This window comes from Felis catus, chromosome X (genome assembly GCF_018350175.1).
Source record: "Felis catus isolate Fca126 chromosome X, F.catus_Fca126_mat1.0, whole genome shotgun sequence".
Classification (NCBI taxonomy): Eukaryota; Metazoa; Chordata; class Mammalia; order Carnivora; family Felidae; genus Felis; species Felis catus.
The window spans coordinates 110,185,300-110,209,088 of record NC_058386.1 but is presented as its reverse complement, the minus strand read 5'-3'; the positions used below and the strand labels follow the sequence as shown (position 1 = coordinate 110,209,088).

Genomic DNA, 23,789 nt, shown 5'->3' with positions numbered 1-23,789 from the left:
ATAGATGCTGGAGAGGATGTGGAGAAACGGGAACCCTCTTGCACTGTTGGTGGGAATGCAAATTGGTGCAGCCGCTCTGGAAAGCAGTGTGGAGGTTCCTCCGAAAATTAAAAATAGACCTACCCTATGACCCAGCAACAGCACTGCTAGGAATTTATCCAAGGGATACAGGAGTACTGATGCATAGGGCCACTTGTACCCCAATGTTCATAGCAGCACTCTCAACAATAGCCAAATTATGGAAAGAGCCTAAATGTCCATCAACTGATGAATGGATAAAGAAATTGTGGTTTATATACACAATGGAATACTACGTGGCAATGAGAAAAAATGAAATATGGCCTTTTGTAGCCACGTGGATGGAACCGGAGAGTGTGATGCTAAGTGAAATAAGCCATACAGAGAAAGACAGATACCATATGGTTTCACTCTTATGTGGATCCTGAGAAACTTAACAGAAACCCATGGGGGAGGGGAAGGAAAAAAAAAAAGAGGTTAGAGTGGGAGAGAGCCAAAGCATAAGAGACTGTTAAAAACTGAGAACAAACTGAGGGTTGATGGGGGGTGGGAGGGAGGAGAGGGTGGGTGATGGGTATTGAGGAGGGCACCTTTTGGGATGAGCACTGGGTGTTGTATGGAAACCAATTTGACAATAAATTTCATATATAAAATTAAAAAAATAAAATAAAATAAAATAAAATAAAGCTAGGGAATGAGATTTTGAACAGCTGTCTGATAGATTCCTGGGAATCTAGAAGGCCGTATGCATGCTCAGCGTTGTTCGTATACTCAGGAAGGACCTGAGAAGGCCCTAAGCTCTCACCTCTGGCTGACTTGAGGCTCTGCAAAAGCAGAGAGTGAAGGCAAAGTGTTAAATTGATTTCTGGAGCATTGGATGTGGGCCCTAACATACACACAGAGCCCCTCAGCAAATGTTGGTAGACTTATCGGTTTCAGTAGTTTAAAGAAACTCCCGTCCAGCGGATAACTGATCACCAAGCCAACTGAGCAGAGGTTTTGAATGGTCACACATGACAAAGAATACAGACTTTACAGTATTACTTCAGGAAAATCCCCTAAACAAGCAGCAACAACTAAAATAGCAACAACGACTTTATCTGGGAAGGGGAGAAAATTTGATTTCCGAAGTTTTTACATCATATTACTTCAAATGCCCAGGTTTCAGCAAAATATTATAAGATAAGCAAAGAAATGAGAAACTATGGTCCATACACAGGATGAAAAGGAATAAACAGAAACTCACTGAGGAAGCCCTGACATTAGACTTACTAGACAAAGATTTTAACTCAGTCACTCACGCTATGTTCAAAGAACTAAAGTAAAATATGTCAGAAGAACTAAAAGAAAGTATAAGAATGCCTTCCCATTAAACAGAGCACATTAATTAAGAGAAATTATAAAAAGAACCAAACGGAAAAAGAGAATGAGATCTCGCCATTTGTGACAACATGGATGGGCCTAGAGGGTGTTACGCTGAGTGAAATAAGTCAGACAGAGGAAGACAAATACCAAATGATTTCATTTATATGAATCGAAAACAAAACCCCAAACAAATAGAAACAAATCCAAAAATACAGAAAACGAACTAATTGTTGCCAGAGGGAGGGGGGTGGGGTTTTGGGCAACATGGGTGAAGGGGAGTGGGAGATATAGGCTTGTATTTACAGAGTGAATAAGTCACGGGGATGAAAGGTACACCACAGGGAATATACCCTGTGGTGTTTTAACAGCATTGTATGGTGCCAGATGGTAGCTATACTTGTGAGCACAGCAGAACATATATACAGTTGTTGAATCACTATGATGCACACCTGAAACCAATGTAACAGAGTCGAGACCTCAACTCTACTTCGAGTTATATAAAAAATAATCATTAAATGGGGGAGCCTGGAGGGCTCAGTCGGTAGAGCATGTGACTCTTGATCTCGGGGTTGTGAGTTCGAACCCCATTTTGGCCGTAGAGATTACTTTAAAAAAATAAATAGGGGTGCCTGGGTGGCTCAGTCATTAAGCATCTGGCTTTAGCTCAGGTCATGATCTCACAACTGGCGCGTTGGAGCCCCACTTTGGGTGAGCTTGAGCCCCGCGTCGGGTGAGTATGAGCCCTGCTTCAGGTAAAACACGAGTCCTGGGTGAGCCCTACTTCTCTCTCTCTCTCTCTCTCTCTCTTTGTCTCTCTGTCTCTCTGCCCCTCACTCATTTGTACCCTTCTCTCTCTCAAAAACATAAATAAAAATAAATTAATTCGTTCAAAGAACCAAATGGAAATTCTGGAGTTGAACAAGACAATAACTGAAATGAAAATTTTCCTAGAGGGGCTCAAGAGTATATTTGATCAGAGAACTTAGAGATGGGTCAATTAAAATGATTCCATCTGAGGGAAAGCAAGCAAACAGAATGAAAAATAAACAGAGCCTCAGAGACCTGTGGACACCGCCAAATGCACCAACATTTGCATAATGAGCGTCCCGGAAGAAGAGGAAAGAGCAAAAGGCAGAAAGACTGTTTTAAGAAATAATGGCCAAAAACCTTGCAAAATTTGATGAAAAACATTAATTTGCACACCCAGCAAACTCAACAAACTCTGATTTGATTAAACTCAAAGAGATCGAGGGGCACCGGGGTGGCTCAGTTGGTCAAGTGTCCGACTTCGGCCCAGGTCATGATCTCGCGGTTCATGAGTTCGAGCCCCACGTCGGGCTCTGTGCTGACAGCTCCGAGCCTGGAGCCTGCTTCGGATTCTGTGTCTCTCCCTGTCTCCGGCCCTCCCATGCTCATGCTCTGTCTGTTTCTGTCTCTCAATAATAAATAAATGTTAAAAAAATTTTTTTTAATTAAAAAAAAAAAAGAGATCGACACCTAGGCACATCAAACTGTTGAAAGATAAAGACCAAAAGAGAATCTTGCAAACAGCGAGAAAAAGTGATCCAAAATATAACAAGGGATCCCCCCGTAAGATTAATAATGACTTATCAGAAACCACGGAGGCCATATCACCTGTGAGAAGGCAGTGGCACCACATATTCAAAGTGCTGGAAGAAATAGTCCATCAACCAAGAATTCTAAATACGTCAAAACTATACTCCATAAAAGGAGAAGCAACTAGGACATTCCCAAATGAATAACACCGAAGAATTCTTCCCTAGCAGCCCTGCCTTCCAAGAAATACGAAAAGGCGTTCTTCAGGTTGACCAGAAAGGACAGTAGACAGTAACTTGAATCCACGTGAAGAAATACAAAGCCTCAGTCGAGTTAGCTCCATAGACAAACAGAAAAGACAGTATCTACGTATCTTTCCCGTAACTTGTTTTTCTATCGGATTTAAAAGACAGCTGCATAAAGCAGTAATTATAAATCTGTGTTCATGGGCTTATAATGTATAAAGACGTAAAGCAAAAAGGAAGGGAGAGTGAATGGAGTTTTATGAGAGCAAAGTTGGTGTAGACTCTCACAATTAAGGTGATATTACTATGAACTAGATTGTTAGAGATGAAGACGTTCATTGTAATCACCAGAGCGACCACGGAGAAAATAGCTCAGCGTCATTATGCCGACCAGACGATGCTAGGTGACTTTCTATCTGCCCGTGGCCTGATTTGCCTTCCCTCTTCGTCCCCTGTGTTTTTCCTCCAGTGCCGCTAAGTTTGAACCTTTATAGGGCTGGGGGGGTATGGAGTGAGGGAGACATTGTTCGTCCTGCCGCACGCATATCTAAGGTAAAGGGACTCATTAGGCCCAATCTTGTATTAGTCACTGCCTGATTTCATCCGAAGAAAATGGAAGTGAAAATAATTCTTTTGTGGAGTTGTCTTTGGTTGGCGAGGCAGCTCTGGCCGGAGGGGGTGCCTTCCTGGGCCCTCTCTCCACCTCAGTCAGGGTGGCCACGTGCAGGCCGCACGCAAACTGTCGATAGTATATCTGTATGTACTATGTACGTATAGCCTATGCATGTCTGTGAACGTAGGCATTCATGTGAAGGAGCCTGGAGACAAAAGAAGGATTTTCAGAGACAGCGTCGCTGTGAGATGCCCACTGAGTCTCAGTACAGCTTAGAAGGATACAGTGAGTTGATGAAAACTAGGAGTCTGGACGTTTCTCTTTAGCATCTCCTTCACGGGCCTCAGCTGCTTTGTGCTGACAGCCTTTGTTGATCTCGTCCCATTTTCTGTCCCGTTTTGCACTGGACTTGTGTCTTCCCCCTCCCCCAGATGCTGGCTTAGACTTCGGTGTTTTGTTGCCTCTAAGAAAAATGCGTTTTTTACACCAAGCCTGCAGTGCTCACATACTGCCCTACATTTTGAAGGGCAAGGAGAAATTTTGGTTGTGTTCTCTCCTTTTCTTCCCTCTCTGCTTTCCTCACCTTCTGCTCGGGCTCGGGAGGTTGTCTCGGTCCCGAGAACAACAGGCCGTGGCGCAAATTTAGGCAGTCTGGCACTTTGTCTGGGCTGCGAGGCTCTCAACAGCTCCACGGCGCCGTGGGGGAATCACACTGCGATCGGATGGGGCCAGAGACAACCGGGAAGCAGGTAAACGTCTGGAAGTATGTGATGGAAAGCCTTTTTCTTCTTTCTGCTTTTCTTTCTGTTGCAAAGGCCAGACCGGCAGGCAAAGTGTGATCAGCACTGGGGGAAGGAGCGGCCAACATCTGTGTCAAAAGCCACGGGAGGCGCCACGGGACAGCTGGGTTACTGTCGCCGCGAGGAATACGGTTAGATAACAGGAGAAGTCAAGGCAGGCTGATTACCACCCTCGGAAAGGAGGAAACTGCTAACGGGTCCCAAAGTCTGGAGGTGACTGAGATTTCAGTCCCTAGAAGGGGGGCCAGCACGGCTGGTGCTGTGGGATCGGGGTACTAGGTGGGACACCAGAGTGAGGGCGTAGGCTCGGGGAGGAGGCACTGTTCCGGTGGCAGAACTAGGGTGCGAGGAGGGCCTGGACCTCAGGACAGGGTGTGTGCCGAGCAGTATAAAGCTCGGCTTTGCATCCTGAGCTTCCCCCACGTGCCAGAGGCAGGCGCTGTGCCAGGTGCTGGGTATGGAATGACAGATAGGACAGGGCGATCCCAGCTTCGGAAAGTTGGGGAATCAAAATGGCCTCAGCGCCACCACTACTGTGTGACCTTGGGCAAGTCGCGAAACTACCCTGCGGCTCCATTTTCTCAACTGAGAAATGTCTTTGAGGCTGTGGTGGCTTCTGTGAATTCTCAGTTTGGTTGAAAGGAGCAGAGGTGTGGTAGCTAGGAACTGGCTTGGGAGATGCTTTCACACAGCAGGCAGAGTTGGTGTTTTCTCCATTTTAGTATGAAAACGTTCAAACGTGTGAGAAAGTTAAGAGAAGCGTAAACACCAAACGCCCGCCACCTAGATTCTGTAGTGGTTAACGTTTTGCTATGTTTGCTTTACCACCTGTCTGTCCATCCTTCCACCCACCGACTGGAGGAACTTGCAGACATCGGTACACTTCATCCCTAAATGCTTCAGCAGGCATATCCTCACCTGGAATTCAATGTTCATTTATGGTATTTTTTTGTTTTTGAGGTAAGCCTTACAACACGGTAACACGCACAAATCTCGAGCGTACTCTTAGATGAGTTGTGGCGAATGAATACACGTAACCCAAACCCCTATCAGAATATAGAGCATTTCCTTCACTCCAGAGAGTTCCCTCGTGCTTCTTTCTAGCCAATCCCTGCTCCACCCACCCTGTAATAGTTTCCTAGGGCTAATGAAACAAATTATTATAAACTGGAGTGTTGAATACGACACAAACTTATTCTGTCACAGTTCTGGAGGCTACAAGTCCAAAATCAAGGTGTTAGCGGGGCCACGCTCACTCTGAAGGCTCTAGGGAAGAATCTGTTCTAGTTCTTTCTTTCAGCTTCAGGTGTTACTGGCGATCTTTGGTATTCCTTGCCTTAAAGACGCATCACTTGAATCTCTGCTCTCATCACATGGTACTCTCCTTGGATGCATCCGTTTCTGTCTCTCTTCTTATCAGGACACCAGTCCTATTGGCTTCGGACCCATTCTAACGACATATTTTATTTATTTTTATTTTGAGAGAGAGAGAGAGAGAGAGAGAGAGAGAGAGAGAGTGAGCAGGGGAGAGAGGAAGAGAATCTTCAGCAAGCTCCACCCTTAGTGCGGAGCCCAACATGGGGCTCAATCCCACGCCCCTGGCATCATGACCTGAGCCGAAATCAAGAGTCAGACACTCAACCGACTGAGCCACTCAGGCAACCCTAATGACCTTATTTAAACTTGATTTTATTTGCAAAGACTGTGTTTCCGGATAAGGACACATTCACGGGTACTGAGGATTAGAACTTCATCTTATCTTTTGGGGAGGCATAATTCAACCCATAACCTACCCCCGGTTGCAACTGCTCTCCTGATTTTTTCCACCACGGATTTTGCCTGTTCTAGAATTTCATATAAACGGCATCATGTCGTATATGTATGTTGTTAAGTCTCGCTTCTCTCAGCATGTTTTTGTGATTCATCTATCCTGCTGTATGTATCAGTTCTTAACTCCCTTTTATTGTTGAATAGTATTCCACCAGATGGTTGTACCACCGTTTATCAATTCTTTTGTTGATGGACACTTGGGCTGTTTCTAGTTTTTAACTTTTTTTAATATTTTATTTTAGTTTTTGGGAGACAGAGAGAGAGCACAAGCAGGAGAGGTGCAGAGAGAGAGGGAGGCACAGAATCCAAAGCAGGCTCCAGGCTCTGAGCCGTCAGCACAGAGCCCGATGCGGGACTTGAACCAACAGATGTGAGATCACAACCTGAGCCAAAGCTGGATGCTCAACCAACTGAGCCACCCAGGCGCCCCTCTTTCTAGTTTTTTAGTTATCAGAAATAAAGTCGAAGGGACACCTGACCGGCTCAGTCTGTAGAGCATGGAACTCTTGATCGCAGAGTCATGAGTTTGAGCCCCACATTGGGTGTAGAGTTTACTTAAAAAAAGAAATAAATAGGGGCACCTGGGTGGCTCAGTCGGTTGAGCGTCCAACTTCGGCTCAGGTCATGATCTCACGGTTTGTGAGTTCGAGCCCCGAGGCGGTCTCTGTGCTGACAGCTCAGAGCCCGGAGCCTGCTTCGGATTCTGTGTCTCCCTCTCTCTGCCCCTCCCCCGTTCGTGCTCTGTCTCTCTCTGTGTCTCAAAAATAAATAAATGTAAAAACATTTTTTAATAAAAAATAAAAAAGAAATAAATAAAATAAACAAAAAGTATAAAATCTTGCAAAAAAAATAAAAAATAGAAATGAAGTTACTATGAACACTGACAGTCACCTCTTTTTGTAGACATATGATTTCATTTCTCTTGGGTAAAAGCCTAGGAGTGGAATTACCGGATGGGGAGGAAGAAGGAAGGAGGGAAAGAGTGGGGAAGGAATTCCATTTTATTTTCATTTATGTATTTTGAGTTGTTTTAAGTTTATGTATTTTGAGAGAGGGAGAGCAGGAGCTTGAGCAGGGGAGGAGCAGAAAGAGGGGGAGAGAAAGATTCCCAAGCAGGCTCCGCGCTGTTCACGAGCACGAACCATGAGATCATGAGCTGAGAGGAAACCAAGAGTCAGACACTCAACCGACTGAGCCACCCAGGCGCCCAGGGATTCCATTTTAAAATGCGAGCCGTGGGGCACCCGAGTGGCTCAGTTGATTGGGCATCTGACTTTGGCTCAGGTCATGATCTTGCAGTTCCCGAGCTCAAGCCCTGCGGTGGGCTCTCTGCTGGCAGTGCAGAGCCTGCTTGGGATCCTCTCTCCCTCTCTCTCCTCACTTCCCCCGCTTGTGTGCGCTCTCTCTCTCTCTCTCTCTCTCTCTCTCTCTCTCTCTCTCTCAAAAATAAATAAACATTTGAGGCACCTGGGTGGCTCAGTCGGCTGAGGGTCCGACTTCGGCTCAGGTCATGATCTGGCAGTTGGTGAGTTCGAGCCCCGCGTGGGGCTCTGTGCTGACAGATCGGAGCCTGGAGCCTGCTTCGGATTCTGTGTCTCCCTCTCTCTCTGCCCCTCCCCTGCTCACGCTCTGTCTCTCTGTCTTTCAAAAATAAATAAATGTCAAAAAAAATTTTTTAATAAACATTTTAAATAAATAAATAGATAAACAAACAAATAAATAAATAAAAATAATTGGGCTCCGAGCCTGGAGTTGGGATCAAACTGATGTCCCAGCTGGGGGTAGAGGAGGCCTATCGGGACCGGAATCGGGCCCTTGGGGTGACCTTAGTACGTTGCCCAGGAATGAAGATTCATTTGTCTTCGGCTGTGCCTCTGCCATCCACGCCCTCCTGATTTTTATGGCTCCTGCCTGCAGTGACCGGCGTCCACGTGTTTCGGGTTTGGTGTTGGAAACATCATTTGCTATTTCTGGGTCTAAGACGTCTTTTTAAACCAAAGGTCCTGGCGGCTTACACGGAATCGTGTTGTGCTTTCCAAATGTCTTATTAGGGGCCGGTTTCCTAGGAACTATTTCTTGGTGCTACCTGGCCACACCGGGGGAGAGCGGATGGCCGGCCGGCCGGCCGGCCTCGGCCGCTGGCTGGGATCCGGTTGTCTGACGGCAGCCAGCCCTTGCCGCAGACCGCGTTTCGTTCCTGTGTCTCCCGGTGGCATTCCTCCGACTCTCCTCCTGGGCGGATTCCAAGTGGGTATCTCTCTTGCTCTTAATGAGTTTCAGGGAAGAAGATCCCACAGCCTCCTTTGACAGCTTATATTACAGTGCTTTATAATATTGCCAAGCAACGCCTTTCTATTTCTACCGCGCCTCATTTCCTCTTTTGTGAAGTAGCGAAAATAGACATGGGGCTGCCACTGCCTTCTCCCACGACAGCCCTCATGTCCTGTGATCCCAGGAAGGTAGCTTCGTGCATTAGCCCTCCAACTTCTTTCTAGAAAAAGGAGAGAATATATCTTAGTATCCTCCCAATCTGAGGCACTACTGAGAGTGAGTGAATCCACTACCTTGAGAGCTGACGTGACCCTCGGGTACTTGTCCCAAGTGGACCGTTATCACACAAAGACTTTTTCTCTTCGCCTAGTTTGCATTCAGTTAACCCTTTGGCACACGCCCGAGGAAGGTGGTTTGTTTTCCTGATGATGGGGCAAATCTCGTTGCTGTGACACTAACCTGTCTGGTCCTGCTTCATATCCAGCTCTTCGGACTCATGTCTGATCCTTGACTCTGGAACCCGGTCTGCTGTTTATAGTATGGTCATCTCAGTGTTTGTGGCTTATACTGACAAGGGCTTTTACTTTCCCTTTTTTGGTGTGAAAGGATCCTTTAGATTATTAGGGGAGGAGGACCAGGATCAGCCTCCAGACGATGACAAGAACTGATATATCGTTGTGCTTGGGAACAGCACATATTTGATTTAGAGTATAGCTAGGTTTGTTTTCAGTTTGGAAAGCCAGTATGACATAATGGTTAAGAGCACAAGCTCTGGGGGCACCTGGGTGGCTCAGGCAGTTAGTGTCTGAGTCTTGATTTCAGCTCAGGTCAGGATCTCGCAATTCACGAGGTCAAGCCCCACGTCGGGCCCTGCGCTGACAGCGCGGAGCCTGCTTGGGATTCTCTCTCTCCCTCTCCTGCTCCTCCCCACCCCCTCTCAAAATAAATAAATAAACATTTTTTTTTAAAGAGTATAAACTCTGGTATTGGACAGACCTGGGTTTGAATTGCCAGCTCTGTTACTTACTTGCCTGTGATTTAGGACAGTCACAGTTAATTTCTCTCCCTGCTTCGCTTTGCCTTATTTGTAAAGTGGGCACAAATATAACATTACCTGTCTGAATGGATAAACAAATTGTGGTAGATACATACAAACGGAATACTATTTGGCAATACAAAAAATATACTAAAATGGCAAATTTTATGTTATATATATTATGCCACAGTTTAAAAACTAATAATGTAATATACTAAAACCATTGAATTGTATACTTGAAGTGGGCGAATTGTATGGCATGTGAATTATATGTTAATGAAGCTGTTTAAAAAAATAGAATGGACTGGTGATACATGCAAGCCCCTCGATAAATCCCAAAATCATTATGCTAAGTGAGAGAAGCCAGACAAAACAGAGTATATGCCACGTAATTGTACGTATATAGAAGTCTAGAAAATGCATACTAATCTATAACGACAGAAAGCAGATCAGTGGTTGTTTGGCAGGGCGGATGGGAAGGGTCAGGAAGGAGGGATTACAAAGGAGAGCCAGGAAACTTTTAGAGATGATGGATATGTTAATTATCTTGATTATGGTGATGGTTTCGTGGGGTGTATACATATGTCTAAACTCATCAAATTTATACTTTAAATATGTGGAGTTTATCATGTGTCAATTATACCTTTAAAGAGCTGTTTTAAAAAAATGACACTTTTTTCATATGGCTGGTAAGAGGTTGGAATGAGATAGTGATTGACAGTGGCCTGGCACATAGTAAATGCTTCAGAAATTGTAACTGAAAAAAAATAATCAGGCATATAAATGGTCAATAAGCACATGAAAAGATGCTCAACATCATTAACTATCTGGGAGAAGCCAATCAAAACCATAATGAGATACTGTTTCACATCTATTTGGATGGTTATAATAATAAAGAAGAAAGACAGATAATAACAAGTGTTGTCCAGGATGTGGAGAAATTAGAACCTTTGTGTACTGCTGATGGAAATGTAAAGTGGTGCAGGCACTCTGGAAAACAGATTAGGCCTCCTCAAACATTTATTTATTTTTTTAAATATTTATTTATTTTTGAGAGAGAGAGAGAGAGAGAAAGAGAGAGAGAGAGAGAGAGAGAGAGAGAGAGCATGAGTGGGGGAGGGGCAGAGAGAGAGAGGGAGACACAGAATCAAAGCAGGCTCCAGGCTCTGAGCTGTCAGCACAGAGCCCAATGCAGGGCTCGAACTCACGAACCGTGAGATCATGACCTGAGCCGAAGTCTGTCGCTTAACCGACCGAGCCACCCAGGCGCCCCAGCCTCCTCAAACATTTAAACATAGAGTTAACATGTGACCCACTCCTAGGTCTATATACCCATGAGAACGGAAACATACGCCCGCCCAAACACCCATACACAAATGTTCACAGTAGGATTATTCAGAGTAGCCAAACAATGGAAACACTCAAATGTCCATCAACTGATGAATGGATAAACAAAATGTTGCATATGCATATACTGGAATATGATCAGCATGAAAAGGAATGAAGTCCTAATGCATGCTATAGGACAGACAAAGCTTGAAAGCAGTATGCTAAATGAAAGAAGCCGGTCACAAAAGATCATGTATCCAGAATAGGCAAATCCATAGCGACAGAAAGTAGATTGCTAGTTGCCTAGCACTGGAGGGGTTAGGGCAAAATGGAGAGTGATTGGTAATGGGTACTGGATTTCTTTTTGGAGTGACAATTATGTTCTAAAATTAGAGTGTGGTGATGGCTGCACAACTCTGTGAATATACTGAAAACCACTGCGTTATATACTACAAAAAGGTGATTTCATGGTATGTGAATTATGTCTCAATAAAGCTGTTATTTTAAAAAGTCAATCAGCCAACAAGTATTTATTATTTTCTCTGTGTTTGATAGGAGGTCAGTGTCCCTAATGCCAACATCTTCCATGCAGCAATGGGAATAGAAAGCGTTTTTAGTTTGTTTTTTGTAAAAGTTCATTTATTTTTTTGAGAGACAGAGAGACAGGGAGAGAGAGGATCCCAAACAGGCTCTGCGCAGATAGCGCAGAAGAGCCCGATACGGGGTTGGGGCTCACGAACTGCGAGACCATGACCTGAGCCAAAGTCAACGCTTAGTCCACTGAGCCACCCAGGTGCCCCCCAAAGCATTTTTTATCCAGAGGAAATATTTTCAATTTTTGTTGAACGTGTTGGAAGCGTGAATGAAAGAAGTGGGAAGTAAACACCTATTTGTCATAAAGTTTCCTACAGAATATAAAGTGGTTTTTTTTTTTTTGTAGCCTAAAGCCTTGCTGCTTTGTGGTCACTTGCAGGAGCACCACCTGGGAACTTGTTCGAAATGCAGAATCACGGGTTGCACGGAGACTTTCCGAATCAGAATCCGCATTTTAACAAGATCCGCAGGTGTTTGGCATTGCACATTACAGTCTGAGAAGCAATAGCCTGAAGGTTAGCAGGATGACTTCATGACACTTTAATTTGCCTTGTAATCAGTCTGTAAGTGAGATGGTGACAGCATATTTAATATTGTATTATGTTGAATATTCTCTATATAGATGAATCATAGATGTAATCATAATCCGAAGAATTGAAGGTGAGTCCATTTTAGTATAATTTCTGTCCTTACTTTTAATCTATTACTTTTCATAGCCTTTTGCAAAATCCTATAATACATTTCTTTTCAGTGATAATATTTTTCTGGTAATTTGTCATGACGATGATTAATATTGCCATATTTCAAGACATACCTGCTTAGTATACTGTAGACAAAATTCTTCAAATTTTAAATTAGAAGTGTGGGTACAAAGATAATTTCTAGTTTTAAAGTTAAACTCAGTAGTAAGAAAAACTATTTGCTTTTTAGCGTATTATTTGCTTAGTATGAAAAGTAGGTAAGTTCTACTACTCGGTTAAAAGCTGTTCATTTTCAAAGGATTATTGTGTCCTTGTTAAAGTGCTAAATTACATTTTCAATATTATGGGGCTGCTGTTTCATCTATGTAGAAATTAAGGTAAAATGACAGACTGGTTTCATAAAATAAAACTGTTAGGTACATTAATTTGAGCAATATTTGATAAGTATATATTCATATATTTTGGAGAAGGGGTCATATAATCAACTTTGAAAGCATTTCTGATGTATCAATCATACGTATGCATTTTGTAAAATTCAAATAAGTCTCTTTTTGCCTTCCTATAGTAATATTATGCCTTTTGAATATCCATTTAGATGATAAAGTTGTTTTCTTGATCATCCTATATTGCTGGAGATTTTATTTTGCAATTCACCTGCCGGATCTCTCAAGTATGAGCGTCCAGACGTTAATAATCACCCAGTAGGCCAGAACCTGTGTTTATTATTTCCCTAAGTTATTGTGGCATAAATAGAATGTAGTTTATTTGTGGTTTGTTTTAGGTATCGATTAATATGATTTGATAACATATATGGCCCCATTTTTTTCTTCTTGCCTTTGCTCTCTTTTGGCCCATCTCTTTTCAGAAGAAAAGGGACAACTTACTCTTTAGGAATTACTGTGTTGGAGGGGCACCTGGGTAGTTCGGTTGGTTAAGCAACCGACTCTTGACTTTGGCTCAGGTCATGATCTCATGGTTCATGAGTTCAAACCTCCCGTTGGGCTCTGCACTGACAATGTGGAGCCTGCTTAGGATTCTCCCTCTCCCTCTCTCTCTCTCTGCCCCTTCCCCTGCTCACTTTCTCTCTCTCTCTCTCTCTCTCAAAATAAATAAATACACTTAAAAGAAAAAAGAATTACTCTGTTGGAGTAATCCATGGAGATTGTGAAGGAAGGGTTCAGGGGTGGAAGAGAATGATCATCCCAGTAGAAGCGAGATCAGAGTTGTCCACCAGTATTTTATTGGTGAAAGCGTTTGTCAGTATGAACTGCACTATAAAGGCCCAAATTTTTAACATGGTCTACACAGCCCTGCATCATTGCCCCTTCCTTACTCACTGTGAAGAAGCCTTAGGAATACTGTAACTATTTTATTTTGCTTTGTGTATGTCTAAAGTCCAAAAGAGCTCCCTTCAGTAATTATAGGATAAAAAATTCAAATGAAACTATTGAGTTATTGTTTGATTGGTAGTATTTATCTTTTCTCAGTGTTGCATAAAATAACAATGGAAAAATCTTTTTTTTTAATTTTTTAACGTTTATTCATTTTTTGATAGACACAGAGCGTGAGCAGGGGAGGGGCAGAGAGAGAGAGAGAGAGAGAGAGAGAGAGAGACAGGGTCTGAAGCAGGCTCCAGGCTCTGAACTGACAGTACAGAGCCCAACGCGGGGCTAGAACTCACGGACCGCGAGATCATGACCTGAGCTGAAGTCGGACGCTTAACTGACTGAGCCACCCAGGTGCCCCAACGATGGAAAAATCTTAAAAAAAAAAAAAAAAGGAAAAAGAAAAATGGGGCACTTAGCTGGCTCAGTCGGTAGAGCAAGTGACTCTTGATCTTGCGTTATAAGTCTGAGCCCAACATTGAGTGTAGATTACTTAAAAATAAAAAAAAATCTTGGGGTGCCTGGGTGGCTCAGTCAGTTGAGCATGAGACTGTTGATTTCTGCTCAGATCATGATCTCACCGTTCCTGGGACTGAGCCCTGCATCGGGCTCTGTGCTGGCAGCATGGAGTCTGCTTGGGATTCTCTCTCTCTCTCTCTCTCTCTCTCTGCCCCTCTCCTGTGCATGCTCTCTCTCTCTCAAAATAAACAAACTTGAAAAATTAAAACAAACAAATAAATAAATAAAAATCTTTGGAGCACCTGGGTGGCTCAGTCAGTTAAGCATCCGACTTCAGCTCAGGTTATGATCTCATGGTTCATGGGTTCGCGCCCTGCATAGGGATCTCTGCTGTCAGCATGGAGCCCGCTTGGGATCCTCTGTCCCCATCTATCTGCCCCTCCCTCTCTTTCTCTCTCTCTCAAAAATAAATAAACATCGAAAATAAATAAATAAATAAATAAATAAATAAATAAATAAATAAAAATTTAAAAATCTTTAAAAAAATAACAATGTATCTTACCATCACTGGTGGCTTAGATTCACCAAAAGTCAGTACTTACTATTCTTATGTGCACCTCAGTGCATTTTCCATGCAGTTATCCCTGCCTGGAATCCTCTTCCCCTTTCTTTTTTTTAAAGTTAATTACTTTTTTTTCTAAATTTTTTTTTAGCATTTATTCATTTTTTTTTAATTTTTTTTCAACATTTATGTATTTTTGGGACAGACAGAGACAGAGCATGAACGGGGGAGGGGCAGAGAGAGAGGGAGACACAGAATCGGAAACAGGCTCCAGGCTCCAAGCCATCAGCCCAGAGCCCGACGCGGGGCTCGAACTCACGGACCGCGAGATCGTGACCTGGCTGAAGTCGGACACTTAACCGACTGCGCCACCCAGGCGCCCCATTGTTGAGCATCTTTTAATGTCTGTTGGCCATCTGTATGTCTTCTTTGGAAAAATGTCTGTTTAGACCTGCCCAATTTCTAACCAGGTTGTTTGTGTTGTTGGTGTTGAGTTGTATGATTTCTTTGTATATTTTGCGTATTGAGCCCTTATTGAGCATATTATTTGCAAATATCTTCTTCTATTTAGTAGGTTACCTTTTGGTTTCATTGGTTTCCTTCACTGTGCAAAAGCTTTGTAGTTTGCTGTAATCCCAATATTTGTTTTTACTTTTGTTGCTCTTGTCTTCCCTTTTCTATGCAAACTAAAACCTTTCTATCTTTCAAGCCCTAGAAACTTCATCACCTCCTCTATGAAGCCTTTCCTAATGTCACCAGTTAGAAATAATCTTCTGCTTTTGAATTCCTATATCATTTGATCCCATTTATGGTTTATTTTCATCATTCTATTATAGTTGTTTGTATATAGGCCTTATCTCTTTTTGTAGTCTGTGATTTTTATTCATATATCTCTCTCTCACTACATCTTGAATTTCGTAATTAAATATTTGGAAAATAACGACAATAATATCTAGATCATAAATCAATATTCAAATCATAAACACATGACAGGTACTGGAAGGCCTCTTCTCTTCCATCTCCAAAATGGAGCTGGACCTAATCATCAGTTTTCAGTTACGTATTTCTTTGGGCTAAGCATTGCCACCCCCACTCTGTAAGCCCTCCCCCCAGGGAACGTCAGTCTAAATGAGTTCCTAAGATCTTTTTGATAATGACTGTAGGTTCTAGGAAACATCATGATAAGTGGAGGAAGGGATGCGAAAGTGGGAAAAGGAAACCAAAAAGGAAGGGGAGTCTCTGATGATGAGGAGAGCCCAGCATGTTGAAGACCAGCTTTGCCCAGGGTTTGATGGAGCCATTGGCTTAACCTAGAATCTGATTTTATCGTTAGGGCGTACGTACTTCTTAGGAATTTCTCAGGTGTCATTGGATTGCCTCTCTTTGATTTTAAAAGTTACTGGAAATACAAAATTAAAGGTAGTTTTAGAAAGGAAATAAATCATCCTTAATTCTCCTACATAAATATGACTGTTGTCATCTTTTCACATTCTATTCCAGTATTAGTATACACAGAATTTTGTACTGAGTTTTTCATGTTAGGTTATATATGTATATAATGTAAGAATATTTATATATACATCCCCTCATGTCATTACACGATCTTTATAATTTTTACTCTTAATAGTTACATAATATTTTGTTGAATCTTGATTTATATTACATACTTTCTTTAAATATTTCTCAGCAGTTGCCCATTTAAGTCTTAGTGTTTGCTTCTAGAGGTTACTCATTAATTCATTATTCACTATTCATAAAATGCAGAGATAAAGTAAATATTGATGAACATAGCTTTTCTTCATTTGAATTTATTCCTTAGAATAAACTCCCAGGAATATCATTACTAGGTTAAAGGTTCTCGATAGGTATATTTCAATTGCTTTCTGCAGTGGACATTGTAGTTCTCTTCCTAGCAACCATCTGATATGTGTGGAATTGACTCCAACACCACCTCCAGGTGTGAGCCCTCATTAGTCTTAGCCAATCTGAATGATCCATCCCCTTGGCCACAGTATTTGGTTTGAGGTAACCCCGGCCTAAACTATTCAGCATATAGTATTCCCCTGATCACAGAAATTCCCCTGGTCATCAATGACCCAGTCATGATGAAGGTCAGGGCTTCTTTCCATGTTTATAAAAGGTAGCAGGCTCTCTCTCCTAATATATTCAAGAAGAAGCATATAGCCCGATTGCTTTGGCAGCCATTTTGCAACAATGAGGAGCAGCTGCCCGAGGATGAAGCCAAGGCAAAGAGGCAAGCAGAGGTGAAGACATCACAATGAAACAGAGCTCGGATGCCGGGGCATTCCAGAGGAAAATAGCAGGTGCAAAGGTCCAGAAGAACAACTGCACATGCCATGTTCAAGGAGGCCAGCGTGGTTGGAGCAGAATGAGCAGAGAAGGAGATGAAGTCCGAGAGGAACCAGCAATCCAGATTATATAGATCTTTACAGATTATAAGAAGGGTTTTCTATTTTGTTAGACAGAAGTTGACTTGTTTACACGGTGCAGTCATAAAAGTTTATCATTTCCTTTTAAATTTGTTTTCCTGAAATATATCTTTCCAAAGCTATCATACACGTTCTCTTCTAATTCCTATTTATTTTGCAGGAAGTCAATTTTTAATGCTTAATTTTTCCCTTTTTTTTTTTTAAAGTAATCTCTACGCCCAACGTGGGGCTCGAATTCGTGACCCCAGGATCAAGAGTCACATGCTTTACTGACCGAGCCAGCCAGGCCCCCCGAGTCTGGTATCCTTGAACGGCTGTTTTTACCAGCTTAGGGATTTATGGGGAGTTGCAAACAGAGGACAAAATGCAAAAGCAAATATTAAAAGCCTTTGCGGAGAGGGCTTGAAGGACAGATGGCATGAATACGTATTGGCGGCTGGCACGAGGACATGGGAAGGCTGAGAGAAGATGGCGAAGAAGTACAGAGAAAGGTACATGAAGATTTGCACACGTGCACAGGTCGCCGATGAAGGCAGACTTAACCTAGAAATTAATTAGGCCATACTCGGTGGCCTGAAAGAATTCGTTTCGGCTTGGGTCTAATCGGACTGAGGGGGTTGGATTTCTCAAACGCGCCAGTTGTGGTAGAACAGCTGTTATCTTACATCTGCAAATCTCCACAGGACAAAACCCATGCCCTGGATTTGGCTATTTTTTAGTCACAGAGCTGGAGCTTCTGCAAGAGAAGGCCATCTTGGGTCTTGGGACTGGAAAGAGCACTGAGCCGTGACACTCTGGTGCCTCAACGGCAGCTTGCAAAAGGGCATTTTGCAGGGAGGGGATGTTTGAAGAGACAAGGAGAAAAGTCAAAGAAGAAAAGAGAGGAGGGAATCGGCAGTAACACTGCCTGTGGCAGAAGGATAAGCAATTGAATCGGTGCAGGAAAACAGGGAAGAAGCAACTGGGGGTCTGGCAGAGGAGGCTGAGTTTATCGCCGTGTAAGAATCGTGAACAGTAAGTATAGCAGCCACCTTACACACATTTAATCCTCACGGCGATTCGATGAGGCTGTTACCTTTATTACCCCGTTTTACAAATAAGAAAACCAAGGTACAGGGAGGTGAAGTAACTCATCCAAATCACCCAGGTAGTGAGCGGCAGACACTGGATTCTAGTCTAGATGGTCTGGGGTCAAGTCCACGCTCTTAGCTGTCACTACATGGTCTTTCTCAGACTGTGTGAAAAGAGGTAGAGCAGGATTTTGACATCATCCCAAGACCATCTGATTTCTTTTGTTGTAGTTATTATTTTTCGGTGTTGGGTGTGTGAGGATTTATTTTGTGGGGTTCCTTCTGGAGCGAGGTCTACTTTTGCTGGTTTTTTTTTTTTTCAGATGGCCCCATGGGGAGTGGTTGGACCTCTACATTCCCGAGCCAATTTTAGGATTAAATCCACGAACACTGAGCTGGCCCATGCTTTCAATGCTCTGTGTGTTGTATCTGTGAACCCCCTCGCCTCCTCGCAGGAGCCCGGAGTTTGCGGGGGGAATGACGGTCTTGGGGTGATTTAATGAGCTTCTATGGCATCCGTCAGTATAAAAGCAACAGGCTTATGAAGAAAAAGAAAAGCAGGGGGAAGGTTAGAAGTGATTAGAAAAAGGGAGGAATGTGTATTGAGAAAAGAACGTCTTGAGGAAAGTCGGAGAAAACAGAATTAAAACACACAAGAGCTTTTGGACTACATTCCTCACTGGTCGAAGGGAGCTGAGTGTCGGTGAGGGCATTAACAGAGCCAAAGACCAGGGCCTTCCTGTGTTCTGATGGGCCCTGGCATGAAGTCACCAGGGGAGAAACTACAACTATAGAGCTTTTTATATTTTGGACAGGGCTTGGAGAAGACATCCCTAGTGTGCTTTGAGATATCTCTCTTAAGGATGTCAAGTAAATCCTATCAATAAAAAATACCCCCCAAATTTTCCGCTCATAAGCGATCTATATTTTCTGCACCTCTGGAGTCACTTTTCCCCTGGAATATGGTGCTAAAAAATAACATAGTGATTCAAGGAGAATTTACATTCTTATAATCTTGTCCGTCTATGAACATGGCATGTATTCTAGGTATTGAATTCACCTTTTATGTCTTCTTAAAAACATCTACCTTTGTTAATTATGCCTAGAACCCCTTAACTCTTGTCCTTGACAATTGTCTTTTCTTAGGGATCTTTTGGAGTAGGTAGTAGCTGAGAGCACAGAGCTGGAAGTTGGACGGAGCTGTGTTTCTGTTCTGCCTCTGCCATTTTCCTTGCTGTATAATTTTGGATACATCACTACACTTCTCGGAGCTGCGGCGTTCTCACCTGTAAATTGGGGTTAATAAAAGCGCCTACTTCATCAGTTTGTCGAGAGAGTTGAATGAGATAATGTATGTCAAGCAGTACCTAGCTCAAGCATTCAATTATTCATAATTACTGACAACATCACTTCTATCTGCTTATGAAAAAAGAGGTCCTGCTCTTCCATCAGCGCTTGGGCCTAAATGTAGACACATTCACCTTTCCCGAGTACCTTCTGGCATAGTTGAGGCAAGGCTGGGATATTGAACAAGATTGTCTAAAGACTAGGCAATAACAGCAGATAAATAAATTCAGAAAATAATATGAAACCAGACCATCGTCCTTTATCCTATAAGGCTTGCTTTTCAGAGCCCCATCTTACCCTTGGTTCTTGTTTATTTCCCCAAGATGGCTACCATCTTAGCAAGCCACCATCTTAGAGCATAAGACGAGAACTTCTAAATTTTTTTAATGTTTATTTATTTTTGAGAGGAAGAGAGAGAGAGAGAGAGAGAGAGAGAGAGAGAGAGCATGAGTGGAGGAGGGGCAAAGAGAGAGGGAGACACAGAATCCGAAGCGGGCTCCAGGCTCCGAGCTGTCGGCACAGAGCCCGATGCGGGGCTCGAACTCACGAGCCCTGAGATCATGACCTGAGCCGAAGTCAGATGGTTAGCCGACTGAGTCACCCAAGTGCCCCAAGGTGAGAACTTCTGAATCCTCTGACATCTGAACCCAAGAGCACTAGGGTTGGAGAAAGACAAGCAGTTCATTTTTTGGCATACCAAAGACCTGCCTTCTAAGTTTCACATTCTTGTCTTTTTGTGCAGATGAGCAAGAATCTGGAATAACCACGGTTTTCCAGGGGGACTCCATCCATGCTTTGCCCACAGGAGTGTGGCCTTTCTCTCCAGCCATAACTTGACAATAATAGACTATAACACAATAGTATTGGCATTCATATACAACACATATATGGTTGATGATGGGGGCTTTTTATTATATCTTCCCATAGTATTATAGTTTTCTTTATATTGGTAATATAGCTTATGTTTATTCTTTTTTAATGCTTATTTATTTATTTTGAGAGAGAGAGAGAGAGAGCTGGAGGAGGGGCAGAGAGAGAGAGGGAGAGAGAGAATCCCAAGCAGGCTCTATGCTGTCAGCACAGAGTCCGATGTGGGGCTCGATCCCACAAACAGCAAGATCATGACCTGAGCTGAAATCAAGAGTCACACGTTTAACCAACTGAGCCACGCAAGCACCCCAACTTATGTTTATTCTTAAGCTTTTTTATATTTTGCATTTTCTATCATTATTTATCTAGTATTTATAGCTTATGTCTTTTTTTATCTTATTGATCAGAAGTTCTAAAATAATATTAAAAATGATAGACGATATCTGTATTTTGTTTGTTTGTCTGTTTGTTTTTTAAAGAAATGATGGGGCAGTCTGTGGAGCATGCGACTCTTGATTTTGGTATCGTCAGTTCAAGCCCTACATTGGGTGTAGAGCCTACTTAAAGGACAAAAACAACAAACAAACAAACAAATGCTGTTAATATTATTCAGTAAGTATTACTTTTCCTTATGTTTATTTATTTATTTTAAGTTTATTTATTTGTTTTGGGAGAGAGAGAAAGAGGGAGAGAGAGAGATAGGCAGCGCAAGCAGGGGAGGGACAGAGAGAGAAGAAGAGGGAGAATTCCAAGCAGGCTCCATGCTGTCAGTCCAGAGCTGTCTTGGGACTTGATCGCATGAACCACAAGATCATGACCTGAGCTGAAATCAAGAGTTGGACACTTAAGCGACTGAGCCACTCAGTTGCCCCTAGTTTCACTCACGTTTAAAAGAGACGTTCTTTATTATGTTTTCCTTTTCCTTTTCATGTATATCATTTATCCTCAGAGCCCTAATCCGACATAATATGTATTAAATGTTATGATTTGCTCTTTTGGATATCTCTTTGAAATGATACCTGATCCATCTGGCAACCATTTATTAAGCTTCTACTCTACGTCAGATACTTTGCAGGGATGCTGAGAAGACAAAGAAGGATAACTCCACAGACTAGTCAGAGGAAGGACGAGATAATCAATGGTATTGTAACAGTGTTGCACGGTGACAGATGGCAGCTACGCTTGGCGGTGGGCACAGCATAACATATAGACTTGTCCAGTCACTACGCTGTGCACTTGAAACTGATGTACCATTGTGGGTCAACTACACTTCAATACAAAATAAAAGGAGGACAAGATGCCGTTACAATACAGCGTGACAAATATTAGAAGAGTCTCAGAGTGTGGTTTGACCCAGAACTTCCCGAGTGTTCCGTCTGACCATTTGGTCTGGGTGACAGCCAGAGCTGATATTCAGCTGGTATACACCAAAACAGACCATTTAAAGTATTAAAATACCTCCACAGGAGATCACTACTGCCCTGGGCACCCTGAGCACTCCTTCTCTGACCCAGGAATTCCCTGGGACCTGCCCCTCAGACCTCCTGAGAATGTCCCAGCTACAGCGTGCTGCCGCCAGGCCCCCGATCGGATGCTCCTGCCTGGCACGGATTGTGCGTTCTGATTGGTCAAGTCCTGTGCCTTAGCGCTTGGTGAATATTGTGAATTGCACCCTTGGTAACAGCCAGACCAACATATCCCTCCCGTGAACTCTCAGGGTTGCGGGAGAGCCTGAACCGCCTTCTTCCCTTCCTCATTTGCACACGCCAGTGGCCCACGCAAATACCTTCATTTTCTATGCCTGCCACGAAAAGTCGGGAAGCACCGATTCAACCTACAGATAGTATTGTACTAACAGACTGCCGTAGGCTTGGACTGTCGTTGCTTCCCCAGGATCAATCCTTGGTGATTGTGTTTTGCTCCTTTCGAGCTTTGCTAACTTACGTTTGCTAGTGCCTTACCTGAAGTTTTTATGCTGTGTTGGGAGTTGATACTGGTCTCTGATTTCTGAGGTTCGTTTTATCTTTCTCAGGTTCTGGGGTCAGGACCATATTCGTTTCACGGAATGAATTAAGTGCATCCCCACTTTTTCTGTTTTCTGCCTTAAAGATTTGAAACTGCTTATCGTTAGGTTTAGGGGCCTTGTGTGACAGTCTCTCAATTTATTCCTAAGTTATTAATTTATTCAGATTTCCTACTTGTTGTAGTATGAATTTTCATATTTTATATTTTTGTCAGAAGAAAACATCCCTTGCATCCTATTTTTAAAACTTACTAGCATGCAATTGTGCACAGAATTTCCTCACAATTCAAAAACTATTGTTGATACTGGTCGTTGTACCCCCTTTCTCCTTTCTAATTTTATGTGTGTGTGTTTCTTACATAGGTTTGCCCGAGGTTTATCTACTTCAGTGGCCCTTTCGAGCCACCAGCTCTTGAATCTATTTATTAATTCCACTGTTTTTACATCCCCTAGTTTATTTAGGTTTGCTTTTATCTTTATTGTTTCCTTCCTCCGATTTTCCTGTGCAATTCCTTGCTCTTTTTTCAAAAATGTGAAGCCCGATGTTTATTGAGTTCCGTTTATTGGCCTTCAACTCTAACGGTGAGAGGTAAAGGGAGGAAGTGGAAAATGGGGGCCGCCAGGACCCCAAAGCCAGCCGGCAGAGGAGGGCAGCGGCTGTGTTTCTCTCCGGCTTCAGCACTCTCCCCGAAGCGTTTCTCCACAGCGGGGCAGTAGGGAGCAAGGAGCGTCGGGCCTGGCTTTCCGGAGAGAAGGTTCTCTGCGGTGCCGGGGAGCCCGGGCCGATTTCCTGCGCGAGCCCTCCACCGGCCCCTCTGCGGCTGGCGGAGGGTGGTGCTCGTCATTCCTGTCCCCCTCTCTCTGGGTCTTGCTCTGCTTCGGAAGCTCAGCTCTCTGGACCCCGCTTTTAGGCTTAGCGAAAACTGCCCGGCACCCCCCCCCCCCCTCCTGGCCTCGGGCGGAAGACGTCTCTGAGCTCTGACCTCCAGCTGGGACTTGTCTGCTGCCGCGGTCACCATCGCTCCGTCCTCTTATCTGACCCAAAGGTCTGCACGCGAGAGGCTCAAGGCACTGATTGGCCGTCTCACGGTCCCACGAGGAGGGGAAAGAGACGGCCTGCGTGCTTAAGCGGTTGCAGAGGTGTGTGTGGAGGACTAGGAGGAGGAGGAGGAGGAGGAGGAATCAGGGCAAAAAATGGAAGTAGGCGACGAAGAGAGGTATCTGCAGGGAAAAGAGCAAGCGGGTGTGGGGAAGGCCCATACCT

At 43.4% G+C, this 23,789-nt stretch overlaps 1 pseudogene; it reads right to left on the bottom strand.

The window, feature by feature from the left end:
• Positions 1–23,544, bottom strand: part of LOC111558684 — a 47,653-nt pseudogene extending 24,109 nt beyond the window's left edge.
• Between the last annotated feature and the right edge of the window lie 245 nt (positions 23,545–23,789).